The 12,586-nt window shown below is 47.1% G+C and overlaps 1 non-coding gene across 1 annotated transcript; it reads right to left on the reverse strand.

Moving 5' to 3' along the window:
• Positions 1 to 12,309: 12,309 nt before the first annotated feature.
• On the reverse strand, positions 12,310 to 12,382 carry TRNAT-UGU. Its single transcript has one exon. It is a non-coding gene; the product is annotated as a tRNA-Thr (tRNA).
• Positions 12,383 to 12,586: the final 204 nt, after the last annotated feature.

A 12,586-nucleotide genomic window follows, 5' to 3' on the forward strand; every position in this document is an offset into this window, starting at 1 on the left:
GGAAGAACAATGCGGCAACCCTTCATCTATCTTAAGGACTAGCTATGTCCAGATTCCCGATCCCTCCAAGCCGGATACCCGCGGAGGGGAGGACGTCACTCAAGACCTGAACCTAGAGTCAGGCAGCGGGCTAGATTTATTGGAAAACATCCAAGAATCCAAACTTCTGAGTTCGGAAACTCCCTGGCCCCTGAGTCCCAGATTGGGTGAGGATTCGGATTCAATTCCACCCACCCACCCAAACATAAGCGATCTATCCAAAATTAGGCAAGAGCCCGAAGAAACAGTACACCATTACTGGGCCAGATTCCTCCTGGTCATGAACAGGATAAAGGACTGCCGCGAGGAAGACACAATTTTATTCTTCTGCAATAATTGCACGGACAAGGGAATCCTCAACGCCATAAGTCGCCGCGAAATTACATGCTTTGCCGACTTGGTGTCCATAGTACGATAGTACTGTGTGATGGAAAGCGCCTGCAAAACCAAAATAAAATTTTGGGATAATCCGGCCCTGATTACAAACCCAGTCCAAAATAAAAGGGTGCATTATCACCAGACACCCGGGTCAAACACCAAAAAGCAAAAACCCTCTACAGGGTATGGAACTGTACTAGAGGGATGACTCAATGGACCCTGTAAAATTCACAGTGCAGAGGGCGCCACACCAACTCATAGCCTTAGAGCATGTTGGATACTCCAGCCGGTGGCTAAAAGTGGCGAAGATCTTCTAACCCGAGAAGCCACAGAGCAGCAGCCCGGGGATACTAGTACGGTATTAACAGTCTTCGAGACTTTCGCATCAAATAATACGCGAAAACAAACACTCCCCAGCCTTGCTGAGGTCTACCACGCGGCAACAATAAACCCATGGAGTGACACGGCTATTACTTTTAATGCCAGTGACGAACCTAAATTCCGAATAGCTCGAGCACCAGCCGCATTGGTCCTCAGTCCAATAGTGGACGGCTTTTGACTCACCAAGGTACTCATGGACGGTGGCAGCGGATTGAACCTCATTTATGAGGAAACCCTTCGAAAAATGGAAATAGACTGGAACCGCATCGAGCGAAGCAGCACAACCTTTAGAGGAATAATCCCCAGTCAGGAAGCACGCTGTACAGGAAAAATCACACTAGATGTGGTGTTCGGCACGCCGGATAAATACAGGTCTGAAGATGTCACGTTCCAAGTGGCTCCGTTCAGTAGCGGATACCACACTCTATTAGGGCGGGCGGCGTTTACAATCTTCCAAGCCATACCCCATTACGGGTACATAAAGCTCAAAATGCCCGGGCCCAACAGAATCATCACTCTTGCTAGTGATCCGGACATAGCACTCTGCGCCGAAAATAAGACAGCCGCACTGGCCCTCGAGGCACTATCCGAAGCCCTAGCGGCCGAGGAACTGACTACGCTGCGCTCCAAGGTGAACAGGGACAACGTGATACTCGATAAAAGATCCAAGTTCACCTCCTTTAAACCGGCGGAAGAAATAGTCAAATTCCATGTCCATCCAACAGACCCTACAAAAACAGCCTCCATCGGGGCACAATTAAACCCTGATGTTGACGCCGCACTACGAGAGTTCCTACGCGAGAACTGGGACATTTTTTCCTGGCACCCTTCAGACATGCCAGGAATCCCACGCAGGCTGGCCGAGCACAGCCTAAATATCCTCAAAGGATTCAAGCCAGTCAAGCAGGCTCTTCGGCGTTTCTCCGAACCTAAGAGACAAGCCATGGGAGAGGAACTAGCCAAGCTATTGGAGGCCGGATTCATCAGAGAAATAAAACATCCAGACTGGCTAGCAAACCTGGTGATGGTACCAAAGAAGGACAAATCCTGGCGCTTGTGCGTTGATTTTAAGGACCTTAACAAGGCCTGCCCAAAGGATCCCTTCCCCCTCCCCCGCATCGATCAAATCATCAACGCTACCGCAGGTCACGATTCATTGTGTTTCCTCGACGCATACTCCGGCTACCAACAAATTAAAATGGCAGAGCTAGACCAAGCCACAACGGCATTCATCACACCGTACGGCCCATTCCGCTTCAACATAATGCCCTTCGGGCTCAAAAACGCCGACGCAACATATCAGCGCATGATTCAGACATGTCTGGCAAACCAGATAGGAAAAACAGTGGAGGCATACGTAGATGATGTGGTTGTCAAAACCAAGCATGTCGAATCTCTAGTAGACGACTTGAGGCTCACATTCGATAACCTCCGAACATACGACATCAAGCTCAACCCAGAAAAATGCGTTTTCCGCGTACCAGCTGGAAAGCTCTTGGGCTTCATTGTATCCGGTAGAGGAATTGAAGCAAATCCAGCCAAGATCCGAGCTCTGTCACAATTGGACATCCCAAGGGACATCAAACAAATACAAAAATTGACCGGATGTGTGGCAGCTCTAAGCCGCTTTATCTCCCGCTTGGGAGAAAAGGCATTACCCCTTTATCGCCTCCTCTAGCGCACCGAACACTTCGAGTGGACGGACGCCGCCACGGCTGGACTCAACGAAATAAAAGCCATATTGGCAACAAACCCAGTCCTAGCCGTGCCAAACATTGGCGAACCAATGCTATTATACATTGCGGCAACTCATCAAGTAGTAAGCGCAGTGCTCATCGTCGAACGAGAAACGGATGGACACAAATTCCCCCTTCAAAAGCCGGTTTACTATGTGTCCATTGTCCTTACTCCATGCAAGTCACGGTACCCGCATTAGCAAAAGATAGCATACGCGGTATTTATGGCATCCCGGAAGCTGAGACACTACTTTCAAGAGTGTTCGATAACGGTAGCCTCGGAAGTACCACTTAACGATATTATAAACAACCGCGACGCGATGGGCCGGATTGCCAAATGGGCCATTGAGCTCCTCCCGTTCGACATAACTTACAAGCCACGGTGAGCTATTAAGTCGCAAGTTTTGGTTGACTTCGTCGCCGAGTGGACGGAAGCCGAACTCCCTAAAGAGTACGGCACATATTCATACTGGATCATGCACTTCGACGGCTCCAAAATGTTGGCTGGTCTGGGGGCTGGCGTCGTTTTGACGTCCCCAACAGGAGATACAGTTCAATACGTACTACAGATAATGTATACGGACTCCAACAAAGCAGCCGAATATGAGGCCCTTCTACATGGTTTCCGGATGGCAGTATCCATGGGCATTCAACGCCTAGAGGTGCGCGGGGATTCGGACCTCGCGATATCCCAAATAAATGGAGACTTTGATGCCAAGGATCCGAAAATGGCAGCTTATCGCAAAGTCGTCCTGAAAATGTCAGCTCGGTTCGAGGGGCTCGAATTTCACCATATAGCCCGGGAAAATAATCAGGCAGCAGACGTCCTAGCATGCATCGGCGCAAAACGCGATGCCGTCCCTCCCAACATCTTCTTGGAGAGGCTGTTCAAGCCATCCGTAGTATGGGAAGGGGAACCCGGAAATAACAGCCCGGACCCAACCGCACTGCCCGACACCGAATACTCTGACATAATTGGAGGCTCTGCCAACGAAATAACATCTTCAGCCCACGTAATAATGGCAGTCATCGCCTCGTGGACAGAACCATTTCTAGCCTACCTAACTAAGCAGGAACTTCCTACAGACCAAAACGAGGCACGCTGCATAGTGCGGCGATCTAAGGCCTATAAAGTGCATGAGGGAGAGCTTTATAAGAAAAGCACCACCGGAGTCCTTCAAAGGTGCATCTCTGAAGAGGAAGGGTGGAACCTTCTGGCTGAAATTCATGCCGGACTCGGCGGTCACCACGTGGCGGCCCGGGCCCTTGTAAGCAAGGCCTTCCGTACAGGCTTCTATTGGCCGACGGCCCGGGCAGACGCTCAGGACTTAGTCCAACGATGCGTTGGTTGCCAGCTTTTTGCTAACCAAAGCCATATGCCACCCACCGCCCTCCAAACTATCCCCATCACCTGGCCCTTCGCGGTCTGGGGGCTTGACATGGTTGGACCCCTTAAAGGAGGAACCCACAAGCAAAAATACTTACTAGTCATGGTGGATAAGTTCACCAAATGGATAGAAGCCAAGCCTGTTAAGACGGCCGAATCCGGACCGGTGATAGACTTCATATCCGGGGTCGTACACCGTTACGGCATCCCCCACAACATCATCACTGATAACGACATGAACTTTATGGCCAACGAGGAAAAACTCGGGTGCAAAAACATGGGCATCAAGCTTGATTATACTTCAGTCTATCACCCACAAACTAACAGTCAGGTCGAGTGAGCAAATGGTCTTATCATGAGCGGCATCAAACCCAGATTAGTGCGGTCCCTCAAGGAATCTAACACGCATTGGTTAGAGGAGCTCGACTCCGTACTCTGGGGGCTGCGGACCACGCCGAATCGCACTACCCGATACACACCATTATTTATGGTATACGGCGCAGAGGCGGTTCTGCCCTGCGACATTATTCATGACTCACCTCGAGTGCGCATGTGCGAAGAAAGAGAGGCCGAGCTCGATCGGCAGGATAGTTTGGACGCCTTGGAGGTGGAGCGTGACGTGGCAAAAGCCCGTTCCGCATTCTATGAACAGCAGGCTCGAAGATACCAAAGCAGAGAAGTACGGGCCAAAACTTACAATATTGGCGAGTTAGTTCTATGCCTGCCGGATAAGAAAAAGGACAAAATCAAGCCCAAATGGGAAGGTCCCTTCATCATTGGCCAAGTCCTGACTGCCGAACCCATGGAACGCAGCCGACTTCGAAGATTCTATGCCTAACGCTGGACTCTCTGTTCGTCTCCTTCCTCTATCCAGTTTTTATACACTATCTGTCTTATATTTTTCTCCTTCTCCTTTTCTTTTCTCTCACAGCCTTTAGGGGCCCATTCGTGCCTTGTTTGCACGCAACTGACGCGCTGTCCGCGCTCATTATACCTGGGGGCTTCTTTAACAGAAGCTTATTCATATGGTCTTTATGCCCAACACATGTGTTATCCTTCCGCATGTACCCTTTATTCACCATTATATGCATCGATATGACTTAAGTTTTGGCCAAGCTGGGTTGCCTGGCTCTTGTATTTATGCCCTACGTTCCCGTTAATTCGGCTAGGGCATAAGGGGAGCACCTCTGCGATTGTTACTGCCGGGTCAGCCGGATGTGTACCTCAGACTGGGTGAAGCTGAAAGCTAGCGTTCTTAAGGGAATATTTGGTTGGTGAACTAAAGATGATTTTTCACTTATTTACTTATGCGCCCCAGATGTTTTTTCTGTGTCTCTTCTCGCAGTCCGGACATGCACTTTAGGGCATGCCTCCCAGGGAAAGGAACCCCTAACGGAACTATTCTCCCTGGAAGATGTTTCTTACTAACCATGTAATATAACATAACTAGTTGGGCACTTGTCCGTTAAAGCACTAATGACCCCTACGCCTGGTCTCCACGCATGCCCCGGTTCTTACATAACCGAGAGGGTATTCGGATACACTCCGGACCGTCGGGTCCCGAGGTTGAAGCGAAAAGGTCCGCCACGACAAACGATCTACAATCCGGCTAGAAGGCATTATACATGTCACTTTAACTGGTTGAATTCCTCTTCAATACCATCCAATAGGCTGTCTAGTCTACAGTCCTGTTGGGAATACTTTGCGGCCAATTCTACTTGGCGGTACACTAAGCTCACAGGGATCTCCTTCCCATCGGGCCCCACAGGTCCGACCTCGGCCATGTGGTTCGGGTCAGCCTTCGTGTACCGCTTCTTCACCATTGCCTAGGCTTCCCTGGCGCCCTGACGGCAGGCCGATATCTTCCATAATCGGAAGCGCCGCCGCACTCCCTTCAGCTTCTCTGCAAGCTCTCCAAGGCCTTCGGGAAGGGAGACGGATGGCCACAAGGCCTGGGCGACGCCTTGCATCACCTACCGAACTCGTTTGTGCAGTTGTGAGAGCTGGGGAAGAAGGTCACCCGTAGAATCGGGCATTTCCTCGGCAGGATGACCTGTTAGCATACCTACAGACATAACTTTGTCAGCCAACTTCCTCGCCGAACTCTTTTTCAAAGTTCGTTCAAGCACTTACTAAATATGCCGCGTCGAAGCCGCCGCCTCTCCTTAACAGAGTCCGACAGTTGGGAACAACATCTTTTAGTTCCACACCCAGCTTGGTGTTGGCATCTAGGAGATCATTGTTCTCCTGCCTCACCCTCGTAACCACGCTCTCACCGGCCTTCAGCTGGCGTAGGAGCTGTTGCTTACCCGGATTTACTCCAGCGTCATCTGCAATTTTATCGTCAGATCAGAATATACGCCGCACTCTATATGATACTTATCATTTGAAGGATATATTACCAGAGGGGGTCTCTTTGGGCTCCCCTGCTGCGGCCAGTGCGGCCGAAAGTTAGGCTTTGCACTCTTCCATCTCCTGGGACAGTTGGGTATTCTTTTCTGTAAGAACCTGCATAACAAATGATCCTTAAATTAGTTATTCTAACTGTTTCAAGTCTCAGGGGCTACTGATATATATAATCACCAAATTTTCTCACTCGTATGTCCTGTACATACTGCTCCGTGGCTCTGGCTAGACCATTTTGAGCGGCACGGAGGTACGCATTTCCCGAGTTGAAGGCATCCAATGCCTCTTGGGAGAAACAAGCGTCACAAAGAACAGTCCGGCGACGCCTGTGGTTCATGGCACTTTCCACCTCGGAATTGGTGGCGGATAGTTTATCCGCATCCTCTGTCGGAAGAGCTCCCGACGCACGCCTCGTATTCATTCCCGCCTCCGAAACCGGCCTTGGAGCCTGGCTGGTGGAGGCGCAATTAGTAGCCTCTCCGGGTATAGTCCGGCGAGCGCTCTTTTTCCTGAAAAGAAGGCATGGGCGTTAATATGCCTCTGATAATAATGTCTTGTGATAAAGACGGCACGTCGTACTGCTACGTCGGTGTCTCAATCCGGACTGCGGGTCTTTTCAGCCTGCTTGGCCTCGCGGCTCCTTGTTGGCTAGTCGCCGCAGGCTCGGCCTTCCGCCTCGAGGACCTCCCCTGCAAAACACGGTTGTTATACGATAATCAAAAACACGCAAGGACGGATCAATTTTCAAAGTACTAGGACTTCGGTCTCAGTTACCAGTGAGGCTGGAAGTAGCCCAGGGTAATCGACTGTAATGGCCACCAAAGCGTTCTCATTGCTCAATTAGTAAAATACCCCATCGATCAGCTCCACAGATATGTCTGGATCCTCCTGGGAGGCCGGGTCAAGGGACCGTCTAGGGTCCTTGGGTTGTGGAGGGGGGTTGTTTATCTCCCTTACAGCCTGGCGCAGCTCCTGCATTCAAATCGCTAGACTGAATACTTAACTACGGGAATATGAAACGGATGGGCGAGAAAAAGTCGTCGCTTACCCAGCTCGGAGGATTGTACATAGAAAATCCGGCCTGCGGGTTGACATGGAGGAATTCATCCTCTTCTCCCTTGTACAAAGTGGATAAGATCTTTATTAGATCAGCAACCGATCTCGGTCCTTTACGGCCGTAGCGGGTGGCATCATCCTCCCCGTTGAAATCCCACATGGGGTGGCCTCTATACTAAAGCGGCTGCATGTGGCCATGACCTCGATCACGGTCAATTCGGATCGAGGTAGCAAACTTATCTGGCTCATCAAGTAAAGAACGTCCCTGTCATCTTCCTCCAGGGAGCTCCATGGACGCCACCTCCGGCGCTAATTCAAAGGAGCGTTGTCAAACTCAGGAAGGCCGATTCGAATAGGATCCGGGAGGGGAACGTCTTTTATATAAAACCATTCTGAAGGCCAGTCTTCGGACGTCTTCTTTGGGGTTCCGGACAGATATCCGGTCCCGGCAATACGCCACACTTCGGCTCCGCCCACTTGATATATTAACCCCTTCTGAGAACGGGGCACAAGGCAGAACAGCCTCTTCCACAGCGCGAAATGAGCCTCACAGCCCAAAAACAGCTCGCAAAGGGCTACGAATCCCGCGATATGCAATATGGAGGCAGGCGTAAGGTTGTGCAACTGGAGGCCGTAGAACTCCAGGAGCCCCCGGAGAAATCTGAGCCCTCTTACCAAATGAGGGACAAGGCATACCCGCTCTCCCTTGGAGGGATTGGGAAGGCTCTCCGCTTGCTCTCCGCCATTATAGGTGGCGAGCCCGGCTCGAACCGGGAGCATGTACGCTGGGGGAAGAAATCCCTTGGTCTGAAGCATCACTAATTTGTTGTGCGGGACGGAACATCTCTCCCAATATCCAGGCTTGGGGATAGGGGAGCGAGAGGAGGAGCTGCGTCGACCGGCCATGATGGAATGGATCTCTGTCAGATGCGCTCTGATGAAGGCTCACCAAGGGAGGATGATGTGATTTGGATCTGAATCCTCATCTTTTTAATAGGCAGCTCATTCACACAGCTAGGGGGGTAAATGTAAAAACACCCTGGCTCTTCACATTTGCTCGACATGTGTAAAGTGGCCATTATTGGGCATGGAAGCCAAGGAATGCAACATTTGCAAAAGGCCGAACACTATTTCAACAGGTACACGGAATTTGGAGAGGAACCCGCCTTGCAATGCCGAAGACAATCTGCGCGCTGGACTCGTCGTCATTGAAGCCTGGTTCGGGGGCTACTGAGGGAGTCCTGGATTAGGGGGTCTCCGGACAGCCGGATTATATTCTTTGGCCGGACTGTTGGACTATGAATATACAAGATTTAAGACTTCGTCTCGTGTCCGGGTGGGACTCTACTTGGCGTGGAAGGCAAGCTAGGCAATATGGATATACATATCTCCTCCTTTGTAACCGACCTTGTGTAACCCTAACCCTCTCCGGTGTCTATATAAACCGAAGGGTTTTAGTCTGTAGGACAACAACCACAACATACAATCATACCATAGGCTAGCTTCTAGGGTTTGGCCTCTCTGATCTCGTGGTAGATCTACTCTTGTACTACCCCATCAATATTAATCAAGAAGGACGTAGGGTTTTACCTCCATCAAGAGGGCCCGAACCTGGGTAAAACATCGTGTCCCCTGCCTCCTGTTACCATCCGGCCTAGACGCATAGTTCGGGACCCCCTACCCGAGATCCGCCGGTTTTGACACCGACAAATACTATATAGCGAAAGTAGAGCAAGAAAAAGACATGCTAGAGCACACCATAATTTCAAAAAGGGGCATGAATGGATATAAAATATCCACATGTTCAAAACATCCTTACTGATGTATCTCAAAATAAGCATGTATCTCATGGTAGCATCAAGTTTACATGGCATCAAAATAACAGCAGGAAAAGAACTTGGCAAAATCCCAAGTCCCAGAAAACAGTAACATCATGGAGCATACTTTGCATGCTTGTGCTAGCCACCAAATAGATCAAAAAATACAAGACTTGCACCCCTGTAAAGATGGCATGTTGTAGTTCAAAACACATGTAGACCTCATGCTCAAAGGATGCACACATCAAATGCAACAAAAATGACAAATCACCATGTTCTGTTAAGAACCAGCAGTTAACATTTTATAGCACTCTTGCAATGATGAAAATGGCACGATAAAGGACCGTAACATGCATGGAAATGCTGCTAACGAGAAGAGCTCAACAAGACAAACATTTTGACATATCATATGCATGATTTGGATCCACGGTCAAGGAGATGCAACACGATGAAGGAGGCATAAAAATGTTAGGGACTTGGGAAAAATTTCGGGGTCAACCTCAACTGAATCTGGATCTACCACTATAGGACTAGAAATCCAGTACAACCATGTCCCTTTCTTAGGGGAAAAGCCCTCTTTGAAGGAGAATCCACTTCTGAGCGCCAAAGGCGGGCATCCGACGTCACCAAAAAGAAGGAGAAAGGCATTCAGGCACCGCAAATCCAAGAAACTCCGAATACAGGCTGACACAAAAAGCGAAATGACCAAAGGGATTGGGGCTGTTTCGGCACAAAAAAAAGTGTCAATGGAAGTTTGATCTATCAATATCTATGGTCTTGGACCATCAATAATGATTTTTCTTTAGAATTTTGATACTTGATTGACCCACTTACTTCTATTATGTTAATACTAATTACTACTGTAGCAATCCTGGTTCTTATTTATAGTGATGGTTATATGTCTCACGATGAAGGATATTTGAGATTTTTTGATTATGTAAGTTTTTTCAATACTTCCATGTTTGTGGAAGCGGGGCAGAGATGGATAAGATCAAACATGGGAATAAGAAGCATTTGGAATGCCTTTTTGATCATTTTGATAGAGGGGGATGGATAAAGTGGGAAAAACAGACTCACATTTTTCAATCGAAAAGATGGGTTCCTTTTTCATCTCGACAAAGAAAGAATCATCTTGAAAATGCTCCTAACCCATTCGTAGGGCCATGTATAGTAAGTGGTCTGAACCTACCTGGAGCGAGCCCCCCTTAGAGGCAAGTGAAGTTGGTGAGCCGTATGATGGGCAACTATCTCCTGTGGTTCGGAGAGGACTAAAGTGAACACATATCAAAGAAAGGCGATCAATCAATAAGTAGTTGCCCTTCTCCGGCCTGGGAAAAGCAGCGAACTCCAAATTCGATTATAAGTGAAGTGAGTTATGTTTAAAGAAATTCCATCCATTTCATCACCCAGAATAATACCCAGTCCTGCCAATCTCTACGACAATCTATGGTTTAGTTTCGTTGATCTTTTTCTATTATGAAAAGCAAGGAAACACTAGTGATGGTGGAAACAGAACTTAGAAATCTAAGTCCGAGCCATAGATTAAGAGTGAGATGAGTTTTCCAAATTCATCATAGACTTTCCCTATGGCTTGATAGAAGTAAGCAGCAAAGATTCATAACTTAAAGAAAAAAATGGACAGGGCCGACAGATTTACCTGATGTAAAGAAGATCCTAAAACTCTCTGATTAGTCGACTCTCTTCATTTAACACTTTCCTCTCTCTCCTTTTTTCCACTGACTCAATTCTAGTTTATTTGATTCTTGTTTAAAAGAATGAGAAAAGTTCAGTAGAACTAAGAACACATAAAAAATAGCATAGAGGATCAAGGCCATTACCAAAAGTTCCTCCCAAGGATCCTATATCCTATTGGGTATCTGTTCCCCGCCTTTTCCCGCTAGGATCGGAAATATTATATTTTCCATATCCATATACCTTTGAATCCTTGGGGTTCCAGAATCCGCCTATTTTACTAGTCTTCGGAAATGGAAAACCCTGAACCAAGAAGAGTTGGATATGTTATGTAGGGTATGTTTTTTTATTAATTTTATTTTGAGCTCTCAAGATATGGATATATACATATACAATCTCTACATAATGTCTCTCTCTCTATCTCTATATATTATATATATAATATGTACATTATGCAGTAGACCCCTCTTTACCATTATGTATAAATGGACTATTCTATTTGTATAGATTTGGGTAGAGAGGCGTATCCAACCCTCTTTTATCCACTAGTTACCCCTCTTTAGTGATGGTTGGTGGTAGATGCGGATTACCAGCGAGCTCTGGATGCTACTCTATATTAGGGATATTATTACTATGCTTTTTTGCTATGGTTAGTCATGATTACTGATGAGTTGAGCAGTTCTTTTGAATGTACCAATTTTATTTTTTCATTTATTTGTTTCCCCCCATTTGAAACAGGGCTCAAGTCGCTTCCTGAGATGCATTTCACACCTGACTCACCTCCCACGCCTAAAATGTCTCCAAGTAAATGTTTTTCTGCTTGTCTAGTAATTCGGTGAATCTGCGGCCACTAATGCCATTTAGAGACTCTTGGCCATTTCGGCTTTCACACCATATGATTCCTGCTCATCTGCCCACAACAAAACGAATTTTTTTTTATTTTCAGACCATAATGAAAACGCAATTTCTGTTTTTCTTGAAGACAAATACGATATTGCTCCTTTTTCCCAGAATTGATTTTTTTTAAGATTACTTCCAGATTTAGGTGTTTTTCTAGTGAGTCCTGGTAAAGCTCCCAGACGGCGTATTTTTTTAAATGAGGTCCTCAATAACGGGACATGAAGACTCCTTTTTTATTTTATTGAAATTTCATTTTACACAATTAATTTCATTGTATTTACATTACAGAATACATCGAAATTAAAACTGAATTAAACTATAGGATAAACAGAGTAAAATCAACTAAAGTACCCCCCAAAATGGAATTTCATCGAAATCTTTATTTTTTGTATATATATTATTTGTTTTATTGTTTTGTATCTAGCAAAATTGTAAGGTAAAAACATAAAAGATCTTGGATTCTCCATTTAATTCGGAAAAAGAGATTCTTGTTCATAGAACACCGATAGAGAAAAAAAGCCGACTATCGGATTTGAACCGATGACCCTCGTATTACAAATGCGATGCTCTAACCTCTGAGCTAAGTGGGCTTACATAACGGAAATAGTGTAACAAACAGAAATGAGAAACTTAGCCTCCGACCCGACCAAGAGAGAAGACAGGGTCAAGCCGACGCCGCCCTTTCTCACCTTCCTGAATGGAATGAATATCTCCTTCGTCTAGTCGAGAAGGGAAAAAGCCCGGCGGGGAACATGACCGTGACTCTTCTGAACCATTACATGAAGGATAAGTCT

Source organism: Triticum urartu, chromosome 6 (genome assembly GCF_003073215.2).
Source record: "Triticum urartu cultivar G1812 chromosome 6, Tu2.1, whole genome shotgun sequence".
NCBI classification, from domain to species: Eukaryota; Viridiplantae; Streptophyta; class Magnoliopsida; order Poales; family Poaceae; genus Triticum; species Triticum urartu.